General features: G+C 48.3%; 1 protein-coding gene across 4 annotated transcripts in view; it reads left to right on the plus strand.

Annotated features, from left to right (window-relative positions):
• Positions 1–513: 513 nt before the first annotated feature.
• The window catches only part of LOC144156196 (band 3 anion transport protein-like), a 217,898-nt gene continuing 190,543 nt past the window's right edge, over positions 514–27,868 (plus strand). For 3 of the 4 annotated variants that reach the window (XM_077688066.1, XM_077688072.1, XM_077688067.1), the window contains exon 1: positions 514–661. The gene's annotated coding sequence lies outside the window, so the exon portion shown is untranslated. Of the gene's footprint in view, positions 662–15,225; positions 15,245–27,868 lie in introns of those variants that run through there. The other variant, XM_077688068.1, reaches the window with a different exon arrangement.

Raw genomic sequence — 27,868 nt, forward strand, 5'->3', positions numbered from 1 at the left:
GTTCGTAAAAAGTTGCGTACATTTTTGCTCAACGGATGTTTGATGCGGAACTTGTTAATAGTATTTTTAAATAACACATTGTAAGCGAACTGTGTGGGCTCTTTGAGTCACGGAATGAATGTTTTGTATTCTATACCAAAAGTAACATTTTGCCTGCGCCGTCTGGTGGGCTTGATGGTCGAAAACAGCGCTTTAGGTTGGTCAAGGTTGGTCACGTGGGGCGTCGATTTTTACGCCGCCTATAGGGAAGACAGGGAACGTCCAAGCTTGCGAGCCATCGACGACATGATGTGATGATGCTGATGACGCCAGAAAAACTGCAACTACAGTACTGCAACGCCACAAACGCTGTGCAACCACGCCTATACAAGTCAAAATAACACCAACTTAATTATTTTTGCATTTTAAGTTTTCAGTTGCAAAAGCTTTACAAATTTGCGTTTAGTTCAAATTTACGTGAATGTATAGTTTGAGCACCGCTCGCTTGGTGGCACAAGTCTTCGTAGCCATCACGTGACTGCCAGGGCCAATCGCACAACGTCATGTGCTTTTGTTGTCTTGCGCTCAGAGAGCACTCGACTAATGAATGTAACAATGTGCCTTGAGTCTGGTATAGGATAATTTGTCATTCAGAGCCGCCACCACTAAGTGTGCCATTCCGGTGAGTAGTGAACACTTTCTTCCTTCGACAGCTGTCCATGATTTCGCGTTTTCCAAGCGCCGTGCCGGTACTCATAAAAAAAAAAAGAAAAAAAAAAAGAAAAATGCCGCTTGAGGAAAGGTGAACAGTTTCCCGGTTTCGCGAAACTGGCAGGGCATTTGACGTGCTGTTGCATGATTTTGCATTGTGTGATGCAACCCTAGTTTGCTTCTTGATGCCAGAGTTTTTCTGTGAAATGCCGTCTGAAACACTTTGCGCGGCCAGTTGAACATTGTTAAATTCCGCGCGCTCGGGTATTCTTTTTTTTCTTTTTACTTACCATACACGTCCATTCTTGCCATCCATTCGTCACATACCGGCGAGGCTGTCGCGCGGCAGTTTAATTCGCATGATGGATTTGAAGCCGTTCCTCCAGTGTAATCTGTGTTCAATGCGTCTCGCAACTGTCACATGCCCATCGCATTAATTTCATTTTCTCGACGTGCCCGATATCGTGCTCCGTATAGCCTGCACGGCACGCGTTTTCTTCTTTAAAAAAAAAAATCACTTTCGTCTTCTGGTTGTAACAGTGCTCAGTCGAGTGTTTCTGCCGTGTTTCTTGGTGCCTGTGCTGTGCAGTAATCCTAGCGGCGCACGGGACCTGCCTCGTAAACGTGGTGTTTCCCGTGCGCGATGCCCTCCCGCGATGACGCGACGTTCGAAGGCGCTTGCGCCAGCGGTTCGCTGCGGAATTTCTCCTCGCGTGCACATCTCATTTGCGTTTTCGTTCCGCTGGCTTTAAGAGGATCCCGCACATACAACCGGTTTTAGGAAGCGCTGGAAAAGAGGCGTCTCGCACCAACCCAACTAAACGTGTCTAGCGAGCGTAGTTTGCATCGAACCTTCGTCATTTCCCACGGTGAAAACGCGGACGGTGCTACCTGTGTGATATGTTGCCGGATCTGTTGTGGCTGCGCTAGGCGCGATCGCGTACGTTAATCGTTTCCCACGTGCGGGTTCGGGGCCTAGAGCTAAAAATGCTTGGACCCGGCAGTTGCTTTTTGGTGTGTCTGTTTTTTTATTTTTAGACGTCGGGCGCAAACATGAACAGCAGTGCCGCCCGCTGTCGCGTAGTCTAATTATAGTAAACCCTGGCCGTCGCGAAGTGTTGCGATGGGGCGGCTCGCGTGCTTCCAGCGTTCAGTGTAGCAGAAAGCGGACGATGGGCCCGAGTCGAGGTATGCGCCGTAGGCCCCCTCACTTCACCACCGCGAAGCGGAATGAGCCTGGCCTTCTAATGAGACACAAGCTTTCGTTATTCTTTTGCCGATACCGACTTTTGATCTCTATTAGTATGAGGTTCTTAGTCATACAATTGAGAAGTCCGCAGCCCGAGCTGCGTCGTGACGCAAAAAGTTATTCGAGTGCCCCATCCCCGCCGCACTTTTAAAAATATTTTTGTACGGCTTAGTGCACGGAAAGTGCAACATAGCCGAACTTCTTTTTGAAAAAAAAAAAAAAAAAAAACCCACTACGGTCGCCAGGCGCAATTCCGCCTAGATCAACAAATCGCGAATTCCACTGGTCGATCTTGAGCGCCAACTGAGTCCGCAAAAAAAAAAAAAAAGGGGGGAGGGGGGCTCTCATCTTTTCGTGCGCAAACACGAAAAGATGGGAACACAAATGGTTTTGGCTAAATCCAAGGCTTCTCACTGGATCAGGGCGAATCACTCTGCAGCCGAACGACCAGTGAAATTTAAATAACCGGTTACGGACGAAGAAGAAAAAAAAAAAAAACGCCCGGAAGAATCCGCGGAATTCGCGAAACAAAGCTCTATTCGTTCCCGCCGTACACACGGTTAACATTGTACCAAAGACTAAACAAAAGCATCAATAGAGCCGCGCTAGGTTTGCGGAATGCTCGCACAGCTGCGTCTGAGGCGGAAGCAACGCGCGTTCGCGTAGCACGAGGTATCAACTCACGTGCCCATATATCATCGGGCGCTTGTGAGCGTCAAAGGGCCGAGCTTTTTTGCGAGTCACTGAAAACATTTATAACGACGTAGCCTAATGGTTTCTGGCTTTTCGGGGTTTACAGCTGGCTTGTGGTTTGCTGTGAAATTGTACGACTTACATCAATGCACTGCGCTGTCGTGCAATGTCGGCGTCAGTCCTTAAATTTTATATCTTCTATTTGTGTTGCATAAAAAGTCTGACATTACTACCCTTTCACTTTTCCCGTCTATACTCGAGTTTTTTTCGCCATCACGGACGACGAAAAAGAACGCGTCGCTATCGCCGCGTGGCGATTAGTCGAAGTTCCGGTTGAGTCCTATTGCTTCCATTAGACGGCATTTGCGCTGTCGCAGTTCAGACCGTTTTTCTAAACTGCACGAGTGCCACGTGTGCCTTCGATTGCATATTCTTATAGCGGCCATTCCCGTGTCAGCGTTGATTACCATTTTTTCACGCTATTGTTTCTATCTCAGCATTATCACTATTTACAACAGTTCCAGTAGATTTTTTTTTGCCTTGTGTATTGGCTATAAATAATGAAACAAAATGCGAAAACCCAGTACTAGCGCTACGAAGTCGTTGGTTTGATGTAGATGTCTTGTTATGGCCGACCATTACCAGATAGCTCCGAAAGGTACGCCAAACTTGCGCAAAAATAATGTATGCCGAGAAGTTTAAAACTTCCGCAAATTTCTTAAACTGGGCCTAATAATAATAATGAGAATGAGCATCTTCTCGCAAGAGAATACATAATGGTAGTCTGAGCTGGGCTCTCTTTAAACGAGTTCAGCTTGAACCGTAGATATCCGTCGCCCAGATTTGCGACCGAGTGCATCGTCGTTGCTCCTTGGGAGGTAGCCGAGGGCTGTTTAGTAGAATCGATCGTAGGATAGGGAGCCATTGAAGTGAATTCATGATTTCCTCTTCTGGAGGCCTTCTGGCGGGAGAGGTGTCGAAACTCCTCCAGTACTTGGTTTCTCTGTATCGATTGTACCTTGAATGCAATACATTTAACTGAACCAAGATTCCTAAAAACAAACAAACAAAAAAGAACGTGAATAAGTGAGGTGTACTAGTCTGGGTATTAATCGATCGTGACTGCGCTACGTCAGTTCTGTTCCGGAAGTGGGTGAATGAATTCAGTTGGAAAATGCGGGCAGGCGCCTCGTATCAGTCCGGGGCGTATTTCGTGGGGTGCTCTGGAAGGCTCTTCCATGTAACCCAATTAACCCGCTTAGTCCGAGCGGGTGTGTAACGCAGCCCATGTTGGCTGTGAGCGTGGCGCACGTGTAGCACGCACGAAGCCAACGGGAAACGAAGCACGTGCTCGTCTCGAGTAGCGCTCCGATTCCAGCATTGCTTTCTCTTACGCTACCAAGCGGTGTTTGTTTCGCAGCTGTTTCAGCTGGACTAATTCTGCACGCCCGGGCGCTTTCGATACTTTTTTTTTCTCCCTTTAGTGACTGTACTATGCCTGGATCTGTTACTTTGCAAAGGGTTCTGTTATTCCACGGGCAAAAGTAGCAGGGGCCAGGTGCAACAAGAGCTTCGTGTCTGGCTTGGGCTGTACTCTGCGGCTTTACCCTTTTGCCTCCCCCCCTCGTAAACGAATGTTTCTTGCTTTGTTTTCATCAAGAAGAGCTGGGAGTTGGGCGTATTGCGCTCTGCCTTGTGTTCTTTCTCGTCCAAATTCTGTTAGTGCTTTACCCATCATGTAGGGGGGGGGGTTGTGCTCCGGTAGTTTACCTAGGTATGCATACAGCTGCTAATATGTATGGATATCTGCCTATTTCTGTCCACTGGTGGTTGAAGGCCTTTCGCATTGACCTCCAACTGCTACCTAGCCTATTGTAACGACGAAATTTGGCCAACAACTCCCGCTACGGTAGCATGGTGGTTGGCAATGAGGAGGTCGAGACGTCAAAGAAATTTTAAGGTTAACTGGTTTACTTTACTGATGACATTTTGTCTGATGATCTTCTTTAACACATACAAACTTGAAATAATACACTTATTACATCAAATGAGAAAAAAAGTCGAGAGAGCTAGAGTACCTAATGGAACAGAGCTGACTGGATCGCGGTCTCCCGGCGAAAAGTGCCGGACGACGGGCGGCAACATTTTTCGAATCAATCCCTGGTTCAGGCCCCTCTAGCAGCGGGCGGACTCGTGGGAAAAAAGCGCACTCTGGCCACACTTTCTGATGCCAATCGGGTAGACGCTTCTTTACACCAATCAGCCATGTTCCCGACAAAGAGAAAATGTACCAATTACACACAGACACAAAGTTTGAACTCGAAAACGCGCGCTTGGAGAATTATTGACGTAACAACGCACTAATGTAAACAACGGAAAATACAGAAGGGTCGTTTGAACTACACCGAGGGCCCGGAGCCCGAAAGCGGTCAGCGCAGACGGCACGGGGCGTGTGGAACGCCGCGGCCGCTCTGAAACCCAAGCTGGGCCAATGGCCCCCGCAACAGCCGCGTCTTCCGGTCGGTCAGCGCGCACACACATGCCGCATGCCTTTCTTAGAAAAAAACTGGGCTTGGCGACCGAAGGAAGATGCTACAAAATAGAAAAAGCAAACTGAACGGGGGCTTCGCGACACTATTCTCCGCCACCAAATCTCCTTACCTCGTCCCCTGCACGAGTTATGTCTTCCCTTCCTCCTAGTCACGTCCATTACCCTGATGATGGTCCAGCGGTTGCCAGTTCTGCGCGTAACAGGCCCAGCTCTACTCCACGTACCTGTAGGATGTTTTCCACCAGAGTTTGCTTCCTGATCAAGACGTTTGTTACACACGTATATAGTCTAGGACTGAAACAAGCTCGCCAAGAGTGCAAAATAGGATTAGTAGTAAGCCGGACACGCGTGAGTGAGTGAGTGAGTGAAAACTTTATTGCATAACAGCCAGTAGTCCTAGACGTCGGCCAAGAGCCCTTGGGCTCTAGCAGCGTCTTCGGCCAGCTGAATGGCCCAGACTTGATCAGCTGGGTCGGAGCTGAGCAATACGGTCTCCCATTGCTCTACAGTAGCGATGTTGCGACCTAACGTTGTCGCCTGTGGACAAGCCCACAGCATGTGGGCTAAGTCTGCCCTGTCCTTACACCGGTGGCACTTGTCAGAATATTGCCCAGGGTAACAGTGACTGTACGCAACCGGGTTGGGATACGAGTTGGTCTGTAGAAGTCTCCAAGCCACGGATTGCCATTTACTGAGGGTAGGATGAGCCGGGGGGAAGCGGGTCCGCTCTAGCCTGTAATGATTAGTTATGTCCCTGTAGGACACAAGGCGATCCCTACCCGAACAGCGAAGTGAATGAGCGTTGTTGTCGTCACCAGCTCGGTCAGAAAATCCTCGAGCGGCGTCGTGCGCGCATTCATTCCCAGCCAGGCCAGAGTGTGCAGGTGCCCATATTAGACATATCTTGCCCGAACGCTGAATGTTGTTGAGCCCAATCCTTAGAATTGCAGATGCCTCTGGGGAGATGCGCCCCCTTGCGTAATTTATAATAGCAGACTTTGAGTCGCTCACCACGTATTTGATTTTTGCGGATGCCGTCATTGCCAGGGCAATGGCCGCCTCTTCGCCCACCTCCGGCTCGCTCGTGCGGACCGACCCGGAGCTGATGGAATTGCCCTGGTGATTGACTATTGCAATTGCCATAGCATTGCGACCCGGATAGTCGGCCGCGTCCACGTACAGCACGTCCTCCGAATTTCCGAATCGTTTGTGCAGGGCTTTCGCCCTTGCCTGCCTGCGTTCCTGATTGTGAACCGGGTGCATATTTTTAGGGAACGGTGGGATGTGAATTTGATCGCGCACTTCGGGAACCAAGGGTATCTTGTGAGTGCCTGTTCGCAGGTGGTTGATGCCCAGGGAGCCGAGAATATGCCGACCCGTCTGGCTGTGGCTAAGCCGTTCCCGTTGAGCCAGCCGTTGAGCCTCTATTAGTTCGCTAAGGGTATTGTGAAGCCCCAGCGCCTCGAAACGTTCGGTCGGAGCAGTGATAGGGATGCCGAGGGCCTGCTTGTAGGCCCGTCTAATAAGGGCGTCAATTTTGAGTTCTTCGTCCTTTCTGAGGTGTAGAAAAGGGGTGACGTAGGTTATCCTACTGAGGACGAAGGCTTCAACTAATCGAACAAGGTTGTGCTCCTTCATACCGTGATGCCGGTTAGCGATTCGCGATATGAGTCGGGTAGTCTGATGCACGCTTTTTTGGAGCGCGAGGACGGTTTGCGAGTTGTGTCCATTGGCCTGTATTCGGAGACCGAGAACCCGTATACTGGACACTGTGGGGATGGGCTGCGTTCCATTCGCGAAAATATTCACAACCGGGGGGTTCGGGTCGGTACGTCTACCCCTACTAGTGGGCCTGTAGAGCAACAATTCTGACTTTTGCGAGGAGCAACTGAGGCCCCTGGGACTTACGTACCGCTCCACCGCCTCAATGCCTTGTTGCAAGATGTCCTGAATTTGCCCGTCACTGCCTCCGCTGACCCAAAGCGTGACATCGTCCGCATAGAGGCTGTGTTGGAGACCATCGATCTTTTGCAGTATTTCGGGAAGCCCCATCATGGCTACGTTGAAAAGAAACGGGGAAAGGACTGAACCCTGTGGAGTTCCCCTGCTCCCAAGCTTGATCACATCTGATTGGAGTCCCCCTACAGCTAGAGTAGCTGTGCGTTCGCATAGGAAGTTACTTACGTAGTTGTATACCCGTTTCCCAAGGCCCAGTCGGCCGAGGTTGTCAAGAATTGCCGAGTGTTTAACGTTGTCGAACGCCTTCGTTAAATCTAATCCCAATATAGCTCTGGTATCTAGAGGGGAGCAGCTTTCCCCGTCGATGACGTCATGTTTAAGACGGAGCATGATATCCTGCGTAGAGAGTTTTGGACGGAACCCGATCATAGAGTGCGGAAAAAGTCTATTGTCTTCCATATAGTTGGTGATTCGATATAGAACAACGTGTTCCAAAAGTTTCCCTACGCAGGAAGTGAGGGAAATAGGTCTAAGGTTTTCAATCTGGATTTTTTTGCCCGGTTTAGGTATCATAACGACCATGGCCGTTTTCCACTGAGGTGGTAGTTGCCCAGTCTCCCAGCATACGTTCATATAGCGTGTGAGGGCTGCAACGGACTCGTCATCTAGGTTTCTGAGCATTTTATTTGTAATTCCGTCCGGGCCAGGAGCAGAGCGAGTGCGCAATGCCAAGATAGCTCCCCTAACTTCACTTATAGTGATGGGCCGGTCAAGAAGAGCATTTTCGTTGCCCACGTACGGAGGAAGCCTCTCGCGGGTGCAGTCGCCAATGTATCTGTCCTGAATGGCTTTGAGCAATTCCGTGTTTGTCCCCTGAAATTTATGGAGAAGTATGCTGATGTTGTTTCTTTGAGTAGTTTTACTATTTTCGGGGTCAATCAGACAGCGTAAGATGTTCCAGGTTTTGCGAAGGCCTATTTCGCAGTCCATGCCATCGCATGTGCTATGCCAATTTTGCCGAGTTAGTTGCTGCGCGTACGTTTCAATATCACGGTTCAGGGCCGCCAGTCGTCGCCGCAGGGTTCGGTTGAGTTTTTGCTTCTGGAGTCGTGTGTGTAAGCTGTGTTTAGCTTCCCACATATGCAGCAACTTTGCGTCGGCCTGTTGTAGCTCTGCCTCTTCCGGTATGACCTTAGTGACACGTTTTGTGTCCGCTATAAGTTGTTCTGCCCAGCACTGAATATTTGTTATTTCGACTTCAGAAGTACCGTCTCCCGCGGCCAGAGGGGCCTCGTGCTTCGGCTCTAAGCGCGCGGAATGCATCCCAGTCGATGAGCTGTAGTTTTTTACCGGACTTTCCTTTCGCTGCCCCAGAATTTACCCCGATAGTGACGAGATAGTGGTCGCTGCCGAGGTTTTCCTGGGTGTTTAGCCAGGTTGCTTCCGTACGCGTGTTTTTGGCAAAGGTCAAGTCAGGGGTAGTGTCCCCACTAACACTGTTTCCAATACGGGTGGGATGCCGCGGATCGTTGAGCAAGCTGAGACCCTCTCTCTGGGCATCAAGCCATAGATTGCGCCCCTTTATGGTGTCCCGCTTGTAGCCCCATTCCGTATGGTGTGCATTAAAGTCACCGACAATCAACAGTGTGTTCCCTCTTGCTATTTCGACAGCTCTCCGGAATAGTTTACTAAATTTATGACTATTTTTTGGGGAGCTATACACATTAAGGATAAACGTGCTCTGGGCATAGTGTTTCTGGTCTGTGATAATTTCTACAAGGATGTGAGGCATGGACGCCGCGTCCACCCCGGTCTCGCGCCGCAGGGCTGGGAGGTTTCGCCTAACAAGGGTGCTGACTGCGGGTTTTTGCTTGTCTGTTACACCAGAGGCATCAGCTTCTAGGTCATTGAAAGATTTGTAGTTTGACATTCGGGCAAAAACGCCTGTCTCTTGGAGACAGACCACATCAGGTATTTCATCCGAATTCTTGCTTTTGATGAATAGTTCTAAAGGAGCACGTTTTCTTTTGAATCCTCGACAATTCCATTGCCACACCATCAAGGTGTTGGCTTTGCTTTTTCTGTTGGACGAGCTATTGAACATGATCATTTGCAATTTTGGGGATGTCCGCCGGCGGGGGGCGGGAATAGGGTTTAGTGGACTTGATGGGACCCGGTCCCACTTCCCGTCCGGCTCGTGGGATTCCATTCTCTAGTGCTGTTATTCGAGCTTTCAGGCTGGCAATCTGGGCATCAACGTTTTCGCCGAACTTATCCAGCATCGCTCCGAATCTGGCGCTGAGAGTTTCAGTAAGAGTTTCGGTGAGGGTTTCTCCAAATTGACGGAGCATGCCGTCGTCAACGTTTTTATTCGGGCTCGCGCCTGCGGCCTCACTAGAGCTCTCAGAGGTTATCGCTTGGGCTTTACGTTTTGAGGGAGGGGAGTCCGCAGTGTCCATCTCTACGACAGAGGCACGCGTATGCGCGGTTTGTGAATTGACATTAGCGAGCTGCGCTGCCGGGCTGACCGGGTCTGTCGGTTGGGTACCAGGGCATGCGCTACCGGGGCTTGCGAAAGGGGTTTTTGTTTCTTCCAATTTGGCGATTTTCGCTTTGAGCATAGCATTTTCAGCTATTAGCTCTTCGAGCATCTGCTTGATTTTGGTTGTCTCGGAAGAATGATCTGAGTGGTGGGATTTTAAGGCGTTGGTTGAGGAAGCATTATTTTTCTGAGTTTGTTTGCATTGGGAGACCGTATCCGCCCAGCTCACCTTGTTTAATTGAGAATGGCCGGCTGCTTGACGTCTGTTTCGCGACGTGGATCGCGACTGCCGTCCTTGGTTGTTGGGCCCCGGGTTGCTGAGGGTCCTCCTCCGCGATGTGGATCGGGAGCGGTGTCGACTACTGAAGGAGACGTCACGGGATCCTGCCCCGTGGCTCCCATCCCGTCGGCTCTGATGCTCACGTTGCAAGAGTTCCGGGAACGAGTCGTCTCGTCCGCATTGATCCGCTGAGGTCCCGTTGTTCTTGAGCAGGGACGACGCAATGCCACTGGAGAGACACTGCTGTCCTCGGCGATGACAGGGTTCTTGCTCTTGCTGCAGTCGCTGTTGTAGTCTTTTCTCCCATTTCCGCTTCTTCAGAAGGTATGGGGTTTGGAACCGCTGGCGGCACTTCTTATCTCCCGTAGGATGATCGCGGCCACACAGTGCACACTTGGGTTCACAATCGTGTTGGTCCGCCGGAGCCTCGATGCCGCAGATCTTGCAGATCTGCAGATCTTGCAGATCTTGCAGATGCCCGACACGCGTGAAAAACGACGATGTTTACTCACGTGTCGGCCAGTAGACTGGCGAACTAACGGCACACTTCTTGACACCATAGAGGCGGCAAGAGGGAGGGAAGTGGGAGAAAGGGGCTTATCTAGTTCTTGAGTTTTAACGTGACTCGTACAAAGATAGAAGTGCGAACAACAAAACGCTCCTAATGAGGTGTGAAATGATAAAAGAAGGTCAACCCTTACTATTTTGGGGAGGTTTTTTTTGTGTGTGTGCGTGTGTGCAACGGTTAGTAGTACAAATGTCTGAAAATCCAATTGAGGACTACGAAATGGAAGCAGCACATAATTGGCGCGAAAAAAGAAGAAAGTAGCACGGCTCTCCGGATGTCTTACACCTTTCTCCAAAGTCAGCCATATGGCAAGCTTTGATCAGTTTCCTCATACATTTTAAAGGGAAAAGCATTTTTTTTTTTTTGCTTTTAGAAATGCGAGCCAGTGAGGAAGAGCAGGGCTCTTCTCCGTTGCTAGGTGGCGTGCAGGCGTGTTTGCATAGACAACGCCGTCTATAAGAATAGAAACTTCCACCTCTTTTTTCTGTTTGTCACTTTCTTGTTCTCCACCTCGTTGCACTGTCTCTGCTCGCTGGTGTCCGATCGCTCTCACGCTATATGTAAGGAGATTTCGGCGCACGTTAAAGATCCCAAGGTGGTCACAATTAATCCGGAGCACTCCACTACGCCTCATCGCCTGCGTTGCGTCGGCGCGTTAAACCCCACAATCAATCAATTTCACGCTTTATGTACACCCCCGTGTGCACCTGTGGAGCGCTGGCAATTTTTGTTGTCCTGCTACGCCTTGCTATATTTTTTCGTTTCACTGCGCTAATTTATTTGGGTGTACATACGCTGCTAGCGTTTTCTCCCCCTCCCCCACCGTCATAAAATGCGAGCGGAGCCAGGTAAATGTGCCGGCGGGAGACGCGGCGTCTCTTTGTCGCGGTGTGATGAATCAGTTGGCTTCCAATAATCAAGCCACGAGACCTGTAGACGCGGCAGCGGCTCGATTCTGGCGGGGTCCGTAAACGAAGGGGCCGGCGAGCCTATGGACCGGCCCGTCGAGTCATAGCCTGTTGCGGAAGCGCGAGGGATGGGCGCCCTGTTTGCCCTGGTTTCGGATGTTCGTCTCCTTTGTGCCGTGTGCAGCCACGGCCTGACTGCAGCCGTGTGTGCTCGGTCCCAGCTGTCCAAGCTCGGCCGCGGCTCGGATGGGTGACCTTCGTGCGCTTCGGCTTTGCAACGCCGAGCCGCCGCGTGGCGGGCGTAAACACGCTGCTGCGACTCGTTCGCGTTGCGCGTACCGCTGATGGTGCGTCGCGTACGTTTCAAATTTATTTTCCATCATTGGAGTGTTGGGGGTCCACCAGGCGAAAAAGCGGTCAGCGACTACGTGAGGGGTGCCTGGCAGCCCGTAAACACAGCAACTATTTGACAACGGCAAAAAGCGTACACACGCTAGTATATACGTGAAATTAACAGATGTCTACACATGTAAAAACACACCTATATACGAACAACAATGTATAAGTGTGCACACTCTTACGCATGTTCCTGGATAATATTAATCATGACATACATTAAGCAACAATAGAAAAAGTGCAGACACAATGAACCCAATTCTGAAATATAATAGAACCAGTTATACCTTATCCAAGGCATGTGACGTTTCACTGTGGGAAACAAAAAGAAAGCAAAACAAACAATAAAAACCAGCACAAGTGCACAAAAGTAAGACTGATTTAGTTACTGCTGCACCATGACTTCACACAAGGCTTCACACATTTAGTTATTGGAATGCCCTCAAGGCCCATTAGGCGTTAGTAGGGGAGCTGGTTACAGTAAGGCTAATGCGAAACAAAACAAAAAATAAAAACCGGTTTTGCGCAGGCGCACTGAGTGTGTAGTTGGTGTTGACTGACCGTGTACCGAGCGTCGTACGGGGACCGTTTTTCTGCTCTGCTATAATTCTATTGATTCACTCCGGCGTCCCATGCGTGTGTAGTCAAATTTGGCAATCCGACGGTTATTTATGAGACTTGGTTCGATACTGTTGGTGCGCGACCCTTTTCTAAAGTGAGACACCCCTCCATTATTTTTATTCTTACAAAAATAAAATCACGGAAGCTTGCACTCACGCGCAAGGCTTTAATGGCGGAGCTGCTGCGGGTGAGCATTGCCGGACACATAGTTAAGTATCAAAATTATTGTTCATTTGCATAGTTGCAGTGCTAGTATAATCGTCGTCACATGCATCGATGATGTCGTCGTCTCCTTCGCGGCGAGTGGTTGATGCAAAGTCATCTTTGGCATTGTAGACTTCACCAGCTCTTCGTCATCGACTCGAGGCAGCGGTGGCGGGATCTGCAAGTCGTCTCGGGAAGGAGTAGCACACTGGTAGACATGTCTCCAATTATCCACAGTGGCTTCTAGAGAATGCGGCGTCCGCGGCGACCTCTCCCAAGCAAAGCGTGTTTTCATATTTAGAATAGCGCTGGAGTATTTTTCTTTTTACATGCGCGGTTGCGATTGACGGCAGCGCTGGAGGTTTTTTTTTTTTTTTTTTTTTTTTTTTTTTTTTTTTCTTCTTCTAAAGCCCACTGCGTGTGCCGGGAACGCTCGGCGGTCGCCCCGAGGCATGCGCTCACGAGCGCTCCGCATTTTCTCGGTATTTTTTCCTGCAGCGGCGAACTTGCGACTGTACAACAGCTCCGCTATTAAAACATGCAAAGCGCTTCGTTTTCTAGGTGTCATTTTTAAGTTCCTAGTCTGCGCTAGTTCTTAATTAGCCCCCCCTCCCCCCCCCCCCCCCCAAAAAAAAAAAAGAGAAAATAATCTCTCTGTCGTTCATTAACAGGTTCGGAACTGTCGCGTAAATTAGTGCCATATTTGAAAAAAAAAAATTGGTCATTACGGACCAGACATTGATGGTTGTATTAATCTTGTTAGATCAGTCGTTTGACACCCAACTTGGCGTAACCCTTCATGAATTTCGGTGGCACGAGATACTGATTGAAAGAGCCGTGCGGTTGCAGTCGCCCGTGATGAGTGCATGTGTTATCCAATTGCGTTGCGACTTATTTCGCCAAATGTTCGGCAGGGCCGTACGAATTTTCGTGTTAGATTAGCCTTACTCGCTCTAACAAGAACATGTCTGATATGCCAGCCTCAGGGACACAGATGCTGAGTGATTCATTTCACGAAAGTTTGTGGAGACCAAATTCTCTGGAGAACGGCACCTTTGCAGCTGCGTTGCCTCTGTGGTGACGAATAATTTGATGCTGATATTGCGTGGCTATGATACCGTTCCTCATTTTAAGAATTTCGGGAACACCGCCTTGATTATAATGCAGACCTGTACGCGTTGCCGATACAAAGTAACCCACCGGCGTCACTCGTATACTTTTGAGGGAATTAAATGAAGTACTGTTGCTACAACCGCTTTCCCAGAATTGTAACTGACCCTTGCAATAAAGACATGACTCGTTACCTTTGGTACCTTACTTCAAAACACTTGTCTTTACCGTCAGGCATCAACCAAGGGCAAAGTTCTATTTTCGACATGTTGGTTCATCTTACAGCAGATGGGTGTTGAAATTTTCGTCCGATGCTATTGAACCTATTTTCTCGTGGAAACATATAGGTCGGCACACTTCAGCACCGGTTTTTCTGTTTTCTGCTCTTGCGAAAGAAAACGCGGAAATTTCTGCTGGCAGGAGGGAATTTCGCCGAGCAGTGGTGTTGTGATCAGGATGCTGCGAAAGAGAAAGGGGCAGGACCTTTGACGGCGGGCAAAAAGTGCCGTAATGCACTCTAGCCTAATTTCTGTCGTGGGTGTAACGCGTCACAGCCAATCCGTTGCCCCAAAATGCAACAAAATCGATTTGCTATTGCTCCATAGAATGTTACTGCTCCCGAAGAAAACTGCACCAGCCGTAACGGATTATAAGTGATGTCGTTTCTCGTGACGCGTAACGTACAAGTCTGCATGGTCCGGTCCACGTAGCATTATGGCATTCTCTGACCATTTTCGGTTGAACGCACTGAAGCTGCAGCTGTACAGGCTATGAGTCGCGTCATAATGGATGAATTTGTGTTCATTTCGACCATTGTGGGCTTTTAAATCTCCACCCAAATGCTTTGTGCGCAGGTGTTCTTGTTGTACAGCCAGCGCTGCTTATGTGAACGTTCCATAAATTCACTGACAACCCCCGCTGGATGAAAAATAAAATTTATAAATTGCCCTCTCCTGGAAACCGAAATGAGGCCTCACCCACTGTTTGCTAAGCGGGAATAACGTATCCCCACGACGTCACTGTTGATCGCAGCGCAGAAGCGCCATCCGGCGCGGTCAGCCTGGGCTACTTGTTGCGCGGGCATACTGGCCGGGAATTGGTAGTCGCCGCTTGTTGAGGCTAGCGGCATTGCTCTCTAGGAGCACGAGCTCCGTCTGCACTTTGCACAGTGCGCGTCATCGACGTTGGCCTCGAGTCTTCCGGCTCCGTCAGCCTTCGTGCCTTCGCCCCGTGCACAGCGCGTGATGTGCGCACTTCGCTCGCTCGATGCTTTTTATATTTCGCGCACTCTTGAGGCGTCGCTGCGCTAACGTCTATTCTTCGCTCTCCGTGAGCGTTCGTGAATTTCAGTGCATAAATTATTTTCGCATCGCTCTCGTTCATGCTCACGGACGCACGGGTAGAACCCGTCGCGTTCGACTGCAGCTGATCGTCGGCCGTTTTCCACGCAGCACCAACACGGGTACAAACCAGGTAAGGCTGCGGGGGGGGGGGGGGGGGGGGGCAGTGACGTAATAAAATACGAGGCGTTACTTTGGGAGGCGCCTGTGTACTTTGTGTCCAGTCTACCGTTCGAGAAAAACGAAAGCTTTTTTTGTCTCGGTGAAACGAGCCGGAATTGAGTGAAAATGCATCGCAGTTCGTGTGTCTATAACGGGTCGCTGAAGCTAAAAAATTGCGTCGCGATTGGTGCCTGTCTGATCTACGTGAGCTACTCCGATTCCACCCAATCTAGAACAGCCAATCCAAGCTGATTTTTGGCTGATCCACCGTAGTGCGTCCGCAGAAACGCAGTGTCTCCAGCGACGCCACGGCATTTAACGGAGGGGGGGGGGGAGGGGAAATTACGCGCTCATGTTCCCAGCGCACCCTAGTCCATCAACCTCCAGCTGATTGCGTGCAGAAAGCATCCCGCTTCCGTAGAAGCGGGATGTTTGCCTTGTATTTGGTTCTGGTAGGCATGCTGCTTGGTAGACCACGACTTATATACATGCCCCAGAAGTTTCCCAGAAGTCACTGGGTAAAAACTTCATTTTTTAAGGAGAAAGACTTAGAAAACCTTTGTGTTGTAAAACGTGTTGTGATGCACAGAAAATCGTGCGGAAAATGGAAGCGCGAGCCTGGGAAAGGAAACGGCAGCGCGTGCTGAGAAAGGGCGACGGACCACATAACGTTGTAGGCGCGCCTCGTAGCTCCATTCCATATCGCTACGGGGGACGACGCACCCGGCCAACAGGGAAGGCCGAGAAAGTACACAACTGCGGAAGAGGCCAGAGCAGCTCGTAGTGCCGCTAAGTGGCTGCGGACGAGGCTGCGACAGCGGCCCGATCGAGAGCAACATGAAATTTTAACTGCAGATCAATGGACGGTCCAACTAAACTTTTGCCTTCACATCCCCGCATTATTATTATTTTTTTTTCACGGGGAAAGGTGGTTCATAATTATCGTTTTAATGCAAATGTCTTGCTGGTCCGCTCTCTACTCCACCGAGCAAGTAAAGAAATGATCAGAGTATTGGTAAAATGGCTTGCTGGCCGATGTCAGGTGGTGCTTTTGCACCTTGCCATGTGGTGCTTTTACAAGGTGGCCATTGAGCTCGGGTAAAAATGGTTTAGAAAAAGGTGTAAGCCTATCGTTCGTATATATCGGTTGGCCCCTGAGGTTCTTGGAAGGCTTCGTACCTACATTCCTTCCTTGCTCGTCGGTCGCTGACGTCACTGCGAAGAAAAAAAAAGCACGTTGGGTGTGGGCTTTCTTCGGAACGGGGCCACGAGATGAGGGGCCTTTCCGCAGCGCCAGCAAGGCCGAGGGCGCTCTTACAAGGAGCGCAGATAACAGCACCCGGCGATAAGATAGAGGCGTCGAGCGGAACCCTAGGAAATCATTGTTAGAGCCTAGGTCCGCCGTAAGCTAATGGTCCAAAAACACAATTCAGCTCGAGGAGTGCGGCGATAAGTTGCGAAACAGCCACGGCTGCTTCGAAGCGGCCACTTTGGGACGCTGTGAAATTTGACACGAACGTCTATATCGCCTGCCGAATGACATTTCACAGAGGCTTCACGTTTGAAGTGTTGAGCGATAGCTAAAAGCACGGTCTTTCGTTATCTCTCGTGAACACGTTGCTATTCTACGCGCTTACGCAGTGCAAAATCCGTGATAGTGCAGTCCTAGAGCGTACGGCTGCTTTTTGTGCTGAGGCGTTTTATTACGCAATGGCTGAGCTACATAGTTTTGTCGGTTGATATCGAGTATTTTTTTTTTTTTCAGGGCGCACCGCGACTCATTGGGTCTTGGTCTCTTTCTCTGCGTAGTCTGTAATGAAGTAAAGAAAGAGAAGGGTGCGAAATGTTCATTACGTGCGTTTCTAGGCGTCGTCCGCGTCCGTCTGGATTTTGGTGGGGCACGACTGATTAAAGCATGACGGGCTAGCGTGGAATCGCAACGCCCTGCCGATTAATAAGCAGCGGGGTGAGCTTTATTTGAAAAAATAAAAAATAAAAACGGCGTGGCAGTTGTCACAGCTATAGTGCACCCTGCGAACAACGATGTTTCAACGCTTAAATGATTTGCCCGGGAAGAACGGCGAAGAGCGGGCTTTTCCTGCAGTTGCGACTGGCCGCTCGAGCAATCTTTATATTAGAACTGAGCTGCAGTGGTTGCGATAGGTTCAAGCGAAATGCAATGCAGGCGGAAAAATAAATTTGGCATCGCATTAAATGCGCTTCGGACAGAGTCGCGCCAAATGCGGCTCTGCTCATTCAATTGAAACCAGGGGATTTTTGTGTGCATCTTGCAGGGCCACGGTGTGGTATGTTTTTGCCAGTTGCTCCTGGTCTCTCGTGTAGCTTGAAAAAGAAAAGAAAAAAAGAAATTTGAAATTGACTGGTATCAGCTGCACAAATAAGTACAAAGCAGCGGGAATTTAATAATTTGAATTTTCCAACTAAGATAATTGACATTACGTTTGATCGATTAATTGATCACGAGGTTTAACGCGCCGACGCTTCACAGGTGCTGAGGCGTGGTTATGGAGGGCCCCGGATTAATTTTGACCGCCTGGGGATCTTTAACGTGCGCCGAAACCTGTAGCACATGGGCGTTTTCGCTTTTCGCCTCTGTCGACTTTACATTTGCTCTGAAATCAATCAGTCAGTCGCATTAATGAAACCCGTGGTCGTTCTTACGAAGCTCCGCTATTACTGCGGTGCGCGACAGTGCGGCTCTTTCTTCAGAGTAGGTGCGTGAGGAAGAGCGTAGAATGTGATGATCGACTTCGCGGGTGTCTAACTAACCGGTCCTTGAAATTACAGTGATCGTCGCGCGCTGGGGATTGCCCTGTGCGGGACAGTAGCTTTGATAGCACTTAAAGTGGCATCTTTGACTGACCTGTCTCATCGTAAGTCGTCAGCGAAAGCTGTGTCATCGTAAAGTAATTCTGCTTAGTTTTTCTTCTCTTTAGATTGGGCCATGGCCCAAACCCTCTGTCTCCGACCTACAAAGCTTTCTGGCCAGGAGAACTTAAAGTATGCAGTTATGTCAGAGCCAAGCAATGAAACATCAGAGGGGTAACATTTCTTAACATAACAAATAGAGGGGTAACATTTTTTGAACAAGTAGTCAGTGCTGATCGAACTATAAGAAAGAAATAGCGTAGGTTGGGTGAACTTGGGAAGAAAATGAACTGTGTAGCTCCCCTCTCTAGCTCAAAATAAAGTGCTCAATACGTTCTGCAGCGTTCGCCTATTACAAAGCACCTAGGAAGAAACCTCAGATCATCCCAATTCCAAGCAGCTACGGAGAAACAAATCGGTGCACATTAATCGAAAGGAAGCTTAGTGTCGTGGATTGGATAAGAGAATCGTGTTGAGGAATTCCAGCTGGCATGAAGTAGGTACCGTGGCGCAGTGGGCCACCGGGAAATGGGGCGGCCAATGAGTGAGGGAGAACTTATGGGACAAACATTGTTTGTTGCTATGAGCCAGGAAATTATCACTACCCCATTACGAGTTTACCTAGTGCATCATTGATGCGTATTGTCTGGCAGGCCGGGTTGTCGCCGTGCTGTTCTCCGTAAGTCAGGTGTGTTTGGCTGCAGACCGAAGACAACTCCTGGGTTGCGGATTCCGGTATTCACTATCTTTGCGCGCTGGCGGTTTGTCTGTTACCCGTTCGGGTCGAGATGTGGTCTGTGCGATGTGTGGGCGCGGCTGATTTATTTATTTATTTATTTATTTATTTATTTATGACATACTGCAGACCCCACAAGGGGTCCAAGCAGGAGGGGCAGAATCACTGCAGTGTACCACACTGACAACATAGGGTAAAAATGTAGCAACAGAGGAAAAAGAAAAACACACACACAGAAAGCGACATCACTTCAACTTTCCAAATGATCGATTTCATCTATGCAGCTGATAGCAGATATGGGCAGATCGTTCCACTCAGAGATTGTGCGCGGAAAGAAAGAAAATTTAAACACGTTTGTCCTGGCACTGTAGGGAGTTAGTGATGCGCTGTGTCGATGCCGTGTACGTCGAGCTGTCAATGGTTGAATATACTCGTCAGGGTTAATTCCAAGTTTGTTGGTCTTGAGGTGGTGAAGAAATTTTAGTCTCTCTATTTTACGACGTGCTTGCAGTGTTTGGATGCCATGTTCTTTCATCAGATTAGTGGGAGAGTCAGTCATGCGATACTTCGAGTAGATAAATCGAACAGCCTTGCGCTGTATCATTTCAAGAGCCCGAATGTTTTTTTGCTTGTGCGGGTCCCAGACTGAGCATGCGTATTCAAGTTTTGGTCTTACCATCGAGGTGTATGCGAGTAGTTTAATACTTGGCGGAGCCAATTTAAGTTTATGTCGAAGAAGGCAAAGTTTGCGAAATGAAGAAGTACAGATGTTAGAAACGTGTTCGTTCCAGCTTAATTTGTTTGTAATCGTAACACCAAGATACTTATAAGCAATCACCTCGAACAGCGGTTGTTCTGGAAGCTCGTACGAAAATGACAAACTATGTTTCTTTTTGGTAATTTTCATAAAAACGGATTTTTCTGCATTTAACTGCATATTCCACTTTGTGCACCATGTATGAACGTTAAGAAGGTTTGAATTAAGTTTGATTTGGTCCTCGGGGCAAGTTATTTCGTTATACAGAATGCAATCGTCTGCAAACAATCTGATTTGAACTGGGTGAGTGATTACATTAACAATATCATTGATATATATTAAAAACAATAAGGGACCTAGCACGCTGCCTTGCGGCACACCGGATGTAACAGGGAAAGATTTGGAACAACCATTTTCAACACTGACATATTGCATGCGGTTGGATAGATAGGAAGAAATCCAGTTTGTTATGAACGCAGGAAGTCCGATTGACAGCAGTTTGCGCATAAGATGTGCGTGGGAAACAAGGTCAAAAGCTTTGCGGAAATCTAAGAAAATTACGTCTACCTGGCCGGACTTGTCAAGGACGCTTGCAAAACTGTGAACAATAGAGGTTAGTTGGGTGACAGTAGAAAAACCTTTTCGGAAGCCATGCTGGAAGGGAGATAATAAACCGTTGTCGTTAAGAAATTTAGTAATGTAGTTAGCTATAATGTGCTCCAAAATTTTGCAACAAGATGACGTTATGGAAATGGGACGATAATTACCAGGAATCAAGGAGTCGCCCTTTTTAAACACAGGTGCAATGCGTCCAACTTTCCAGTCAGGAGGTAATACACCAGAAGCTAATGAAGCATTGAAGACTGCTACAAGAAAATGTGATAACATTTCAGCGTATCGAGAAAGAAACGCGTTCGGTATCCCATCAGGACCAGTTGATGTCTTAGTTTTTAAGTTAAGCAGCATTGAAATTACACCCGACATGGACACAATATCAGTATTAGCTCTGCAAAGAGGAACAAGTTCAGGCATTGGTTCAGTAACTAAAGAAAAGACACTATGAAAATAGGTGTTGAAATGGTCAGCGATGTCCGCCTTCTCAACGAGGAGCGCGTCGCCATGACGCAATTTTTCGATTGGTTTTCTTTTGTTGGACAAGAAATTCCAAAATTTTTGTGGGGCAGATTTAATAAAGTTGGGCAACCTGTGTTCAAAATATTTGCGTTTAGCAGTTGCCATGGCTTGATTGAGGGCTACTTGGGTGGTTTGAATAATGTCACGAGACGACGCTCCTCGCTTCAGGCGTTTTAATTTCCTTTTCAAATGTATAATATCACGAGAGACCCAAGGGGTTTGTTTACACGTCTTTTTCACCTTGTCCGGAACAAAATTATCAATACAATGCAAGCACAAGTGTTTGAATGTCTCCCACATTTGAAGGACATCAGAACCGTGAAAGTTGCTCAGGTGTAGTTCTAAAAAATCTAATACAGTTTCATCCTGTGCACGAGAAAAATCTTTGACGCGGATACATTTAGTTCGACCAGCGGTAGACACAGTTTCAACAGGGCATGAAAATGACACAATACAGTGATCAGAAAGGCCATTTTCAACGGAGACAGCAAATTGTTCAATTGAATTACTCACAAAAATAAGATCAAGTATAGAAGCACAGGTCGCGTCGATGCGTGTCGGATTGTTTACTACTTGGCGCAAATTATGACACATCATAATATCGAGAAGGTATGAAGCATGCGGGGATTGTACGAGAGTAGGGAAAGGAGAGTCCCAGTTAACGCCAGGCAAATTAAAATCGCCCACCAGGAATATGCTATCATGCCTAAATGATATCATGTGCTCGTGTAAGTCATGCAGAAACCGGGGAGGAGAATCAGGAGCACGATAAACAGCAAAAATAAGGAAGGAACGCCCACAGTAGGATACCTTTATGGTAAGGCTTTCGTGATTGTCGATCTGATGCAAAAGTGTTGCATCAAGAGCAAGTTTTACGAGGACGGCAACACCGCCCCCCCTACGGTTTCTATCACGACGATACACACGATAAGAGGGGGGAAAAACAACGTCATCTGTGATTTCGTCACTCAGCCAAGTCTCTGTTATCACGACAATATGCGGGCTATTACCAAGAAGAATAGACTCCAATTGAACGGATTTATTTACGATGCTGCGTGCGTTAATGTTTAAAAGCCGAAGCTGCTTAGGGTTAGGGCGTTCGGGTCATGGTTTTTGTTTACTAGGCTGGGAACTGCCAATTTTGGTTCTTGAGTTTTTTGAATCATCCCACACAAACTTCTCTCGATCTACGATAAGTTTGTCGTGCACTAAGGTAACTTTTTTGCCACGTTTCTTTTCATCTTTCGCGCTATCCCAAAGCAGCTTCCGTTTGCGGAGCGTTTCCTTTGAGTAATCGTTTTGAACCGATATGTCTGTCCCTTTTAGCTTATGGGCATTCGAGATTGTGAGCATTCGATGGGCATTCGAGATTATGGGCATTCGAGATTATGAGCATTCGATGACTGGGAAGAGAGATCGGGTCCTTGTCACATGAAGTGAATCGAGGGAACCAAGTGAGTTTGGGATTGCTGGTTGTTGGGCCGACGTCTCTGAACGGTGCCAGCCACGTAAGAACTCGAGGGATAACGCGCTCACGGTTTTGGCATCTAAAATCGGAGTGGGCATTTTTTGCCGTTCCCCTTCTTGTATATCCCGATTAATCTTCGTATCGCCATCCACCGGGTTCAACGGATGACTCAAACAGGCTGTGGGCGCTGCTTTCCGCAAAGTGCTCCGCGTCGAAGCCGAAGCGGCGCCCGTCGCATCGGGGTGGATGCGACTGGCGCCACTCGGGGCATCTCTATTCGGGCGAAGGTGGACGCTAAATGTTTATACCCCGGGGCATTTTAGTTTGCGAGCCCTCCAGTTCGCTTCGTTTTCGTCACCGTGCCAGCTTGCACACCTAGCAGCGGCGGCGAACCGGTGCCTTACCATTTATTCGTGAATACATGCCTCACGGCGATGCGACGCCTGTAAGCCCCCTCACCTTGTCCTCGGCGGCGATGGAATCCAGACTGTCGCTGGCGGACCCGGCTGGGTCATACATACCTAATGCGGGCTGTCGCGACCGGTTTGCAAAAACGTAGCACTTTGTTCCTCTGTTTTCTATTTTGCACACGTTGCGCCAGCTGCTTCCGTCGGAGTTGCGTTAGGTATGTTGCTACGTGCATTCTTTCCTCCACTACTAAACGCTGCTTCGAGAAGTTTGCCAAGGAATAAAATTTCACTGTTTTTTTTTTTTTTTTCGAAGGACGCTTGTCGGCAACCGCATCACAAGGGATCTAGCGTGCTGCTTTCGCTTCTCAGAGGCTTTAGTTCCCATCGCCCATGCGGTATGCGAAAACTTCCACATAGCTGTTTCCATACTCGGTAGGCATTTTGTGGAGACTGAGTCCCTCCTCCACTCCATTTGCTCCCTCCACTCGGCTGAGGAGAGGATTCCGCCAATGCTTATGCATGGGGAAATCGATTTCAAGGCTCTCCTCCACTGGGGGCTCGAGTGGAGGGACTCAGAATACCAGGGTAAGGTTCCGATAAAAAGGAAAAAAAGCGTGGGGTGTGAAACCAGCCTCTGAAGTGATTACGAGAAAAGAGTCTCGAAAATCATTTCTCGCGTAATGTGTAAAAACCCTGCACGTGCGACAGGATGCATTTCCGTAACACCAAAGTAGTGCCGTTAGACGACTTTGGGAACTGTTATCGGTCAAAGATGCCACGAAGCATCGGGTGAATGAGCGCGAATAACTTCGTAGCCTTGTATGGACGCCCCAGTCATCAACGATCGAGGTTGGGTCACAATTATTTCTCGCTGATGCAGCAGGTTCGTTCAGAATAACTGTTGTGCAGATGTTTATTGCCTGTACTCATTCTGCTATCTAGGGTTCCCTTCGCAATCGCTGCCCCCCATTCGACTGCCGCTCAGCTATGTGCTCAGGTTTGTTCGGCGAGCATCAAGTCAGTTGGCGTTTATATACGTGTCTGCGATTCGCGCTAACCCTGTAGATTATCTCGCCGGATTTAGGAGTCCCGTCTGATGGCTTCCACCCAAATAATCGGCCAACCAGGGTTGTCGACATGTACGTGATGACCGTCACGACTACGCATTCCGTTTCCTCGACATTTAATCTAAATTCCATCTAATACTGCGTCGTTCTCTTTCGTTGCTGCCGTCTACCTGCCACCAATCCCTTGAGCCGGGACTTGGCTAGGACAAAAGACTTATTGCAACTTTTACTTTCTGTGCTAGTCTTTTCTGCGTGGGTGTTTGAGATGAAGATAACAGACGACGACTTCTTTTTTTAGTTGCTAGAGAAAGGAGCTGCAGGGGCCATTATTTTTAGTGACCGATAGCAGGATTTGTGCCTTTGTGGCTTAATGGGTATATGGAAAGTCTGTTGGCCTTAAAACGTGCTTAAAAAAGTTCGTAAAAAACGTGCTATGTCAGGTGCAAACCGCAAAGCGCTTTTAAACGTTATTACGTCTTGTTGTGAACGTCTAGGGCTTTAGGGTCTTTCTGAAGATCACTTGAGGAGCTGCATTGTAGTTCATGCGGCATATCTGCAATTCCAAACTGGAACAGTCGCTTTCAATCCTTCATATGCCATCCATCCCTCTTCACTGTACAGGTCCGTCTTTGGTCAGCGCGGTCGTCGAGCCGTCGAGGATGCACGGTCGTTTCGCATTGCGGAGACCCTGGGCTCGGTTCCCGTTCAGACCCGAATTTACCCAATTTCCTTTTCTACTTGGTTACTTTACCTCTGTTCGTCTTTCGCAGCGGCCATCTTCTTTGCCATGTCTCGGCCGCGACGCCGAATTTTGGGTCTACCGAGCCATCTAATGCGTTCGCATTAAGAGGACACCCTTAAGAGTAAATATCGACTATTTATGCGTCCTGAAACTTTATTACCGAACCCGCCGTAGTGTCTCTCTGAGAACGAGGTAGCGGGTTCGATTCCTTGTCGCGGCGGCTGTTTTTATTTGATGGAGGTGAGAAACAAACGTGCCTTTTTGTAGAAATCTTGGCACACGCTAAAAAAAAAGTCTTCGTGCGGTATAAATTAATTCGTAGTTCTCCATTGTTTCGGCACGCAAACCTCAAATTTGGCTTTCTTCTGATTTAGAGTACGGTTTTTTGTAAAGAAAATTATATTTGTCTTCTATATGTTCTCCCAAGCGTATCTTTGCGAATCGATTGTCACGTGATGTGAGGCCCTGCGTGTGCTGTATGCCATTTCGTGCTCCGTCGATGTTTTTCCTGAAATTGGCAAGAAAAAATGAAGGAAGCTCACACTCATGCGTAAGACTTGGAGGTAGCGAAGCTGTAGGCAACAGTAGCGTTTTTCTTCTTTTTCGCCTCACGGTGAGCCTCGCCGCTGTGCCAGGGACCACAGCTGGATGTTCGTCTTCCTCTATCGCAGACGTACGGTTCTGCGCCGCACGTGGCTTCGTGGCCTTCCTTTGTGGCGCGCGCTTATCGCTGCGGCGGCGGCCTCCTCGCCTTCCTCCGCCACGTCCCGCGCACGGGTCCCGCGCATGTTTCCTTTTCCCTTACCTCCTCGCCCATCTCTCCCCGTTATCGGGCCGCTGCTCCGCTCCGTGCCGGGCGCTTGCGGAAGGGGGTGTGGTTTGACCTCTAGCGCTCAAGGGCAAAACTGGTCACTCCGCGAAGACTGCCCGAGGTAGGGTAGTGTAGTTTGCGTTGCAAAAACGCAGCGCAGAAGAATTTCTCATCAGGTCTACGGTACGCTTTCATTTCGTTCGTCTTAGCGAAAACGAGCCGCAGAGTCGAGAAACAGAAACAACGGAGTTATGCGGGCTGTCATTTTGTACAGACCGCAATTACACCGCAACGTTGACGTCTTAGCACACCACAATGGCTTTCTGGCAAGCAAAGTGGACAGCCTTCCATACCAGCTGCGAGAAGAAGAAAAAAAAATTGTCACAGTGCGCCATTGTCTTTCCTAGAACGCTTTCTTTCGTTTTCTTCGGATCCTTCAGGTGCATTTTACGCATCAACACTCCTCTTTATCGCTTTTCGTAAACCGGTCATTCGTCCGCTCGGGGTAGTGAGCGACTACGTAAAAAAAAAAAAAAAAAAACATAGGTACTCATGGAAGTTGGGACAACTGAGGAACAGTGTGGAAATAAAGAACTGGCCCATCTGTGCGATTATTAATTTCTGTTCTTCTCATTTGTCCATTACACGCGTGCCAACTCTTCGATATTAACGGGCCTTCATTTTTAATTTATTATTACGAGGTTATTTTTGGAACCGTTATTGCATTCACCCCTGTGCGCTGTAGCGGGCGCATCTTTCGGGTTGGCGCCTATCGGCTGTTCACTCCGGCCCGGTGAACGCTGTCAGGAACACCCTGGACGCGCCGGGGTGTTGCGGCTCTGAGCAGCAGTGCATGCCCCGGACTCGGTCACGTCGCCCGAGTACGACGACCTGTCGCGCATCGTCCTGCCGACCCGAGCTTGCGTGAGCCGTCCCTCGGCGATACGGAGGGTGCATTTCAGTACAGCGCAACTACGTGTGGTAACATTTTATGGTAAGCGTTTCGTTTTGAGTTAGTGGAATCAGTGGTGGCTTCACATGAGATCGAACGTTTGAGTTTGGCTGGTGAACGTTTTTAATATGCCTCATATTTCACATGGTGACCCTGATCCACAGTTGTCTCCGTCCGCAAAGAAAACCACCAAGTGCAGATATTGTTGATCGAGCAGCAGCGGCGTGCTACGCGTTTACCTGCACTGCATTTCTGGTCGGCCTTGATGCTGCATAAATGAGAGAATATTTTATGATGCATTTAATACTTTCTTTGCAAACTATGCTGAAGTGGAATACGCCAAATTAATGACTGCTTCATATAAGTTAGCCTGTTCTTTTTAGAACTCGAAACTTGCTACACGAAGCGTTCCGGGGCGGACTTTGGAGGCCGTCATTTTAGAACGATGTAAGCTGCAGTTTTCACATTTTCGCTCGTCATTTTGCTGTCATTGCTGAATAACATACATTTTAGGTTCACGCCTGTCATACATCGGAAAATATTAGCATTGACGCTTGGAGGAATCATAAAGCTACTAAAATTATAAATGGATTATTAAAGGCACAGACAACCGCTTTTTTTCCGAGTATATGTTCTCTAGCTCATATGAAAGCCAACATTTTATATAGTGGGGTAACCGCAAGTAATTTATGAGTAAATGCGGAAATGTTTTTATTTGGCACTAACCTTTCCGAAATCTGAAAGGTGGCAGTTTGTAGTGTACAAATGTGACATACATTACCTGTCGTGGTCACGTGACCCGCAAACCTTGCAGTTACTGAAACTGCTGAAACGTTCATTCACTTATTGAAAACGTTTTAACACGAATATTTGTATAAGTTTAAATTGTATATGTATTTTTAAAGATTCTTTTTGAAGTTTTTAAACACACGCCGCCCGCCGCCGGTGGTTGCTCTCAGTGTGGCTAACTGAACCTCCATGCCCAGAATCAACACAACAGCAGCGTTCGGTAAACAGAACCAGTGAAGTAGCTTCCTGCTTGTTTTGTACGTTGTTTGACGATTCTGCCTGAGTCAGGGGCGTTTGTTATGCCGAAGTATTCGTTTTAAGTTTCCAAAAACGCCAACGGCAGCTTAAAAAAAAAGAAAAGGGACGCACCCAGTGAGAATCGAACTGCCGGCCTCCACAACATGAAGCCAGCATTCTGCCTCTCGTCCATCCCAACAGATGACGCCTTCGTGCAAAATAGAGTCTGTCATACTATATCATCAATACATACAGCTGGCTGCTTCTAATGGTTTAAAAAAACATATAAAGGAATAAGAAAGCCTGCAATTCACGATTTTTTTTTTTTTTTAGCTGGGGACAAGTCTTTTGAATACCGCTTTTCATCTCACATATATGTATGCAGACAAAATTATGTTGCCAGCATTATTTTTAGGAGGACACGTATGGCTCGTAGATCTAAAAATTTCGATTGAAAAAGTCCTTGGGCGCTATCAGCAAAACCGTTTCGCGTTAAAGTGTTTTCAGGGATGCCCTTTCATTTGGGATAGGTAACATATAGCTGACAAAAATCGGTTGTCTGTCCCTTCAAAGTAACATCTTGGACTTTTTAAAAACTTTCCA

This window comes from Haemaphysalis longicornis, unplaced genomic scaffold (genome assembly GCF_048455015.1).
Source record: "Haemaphysalis longicornis isolate Haplotype H1 unplaced genomic scaffold, Haemaphysalis longicornis Haplotype H1 scaffold_1, whole genome shotgun sequence".
NCBI classification, from domain to species: domain Eukaryota; kingdom Metazoa; phylum Arthropoda; class Arachnida; order Ixodida; family Ixodidae; genus Haemaphysalis; species Haemaphysalis longicornis.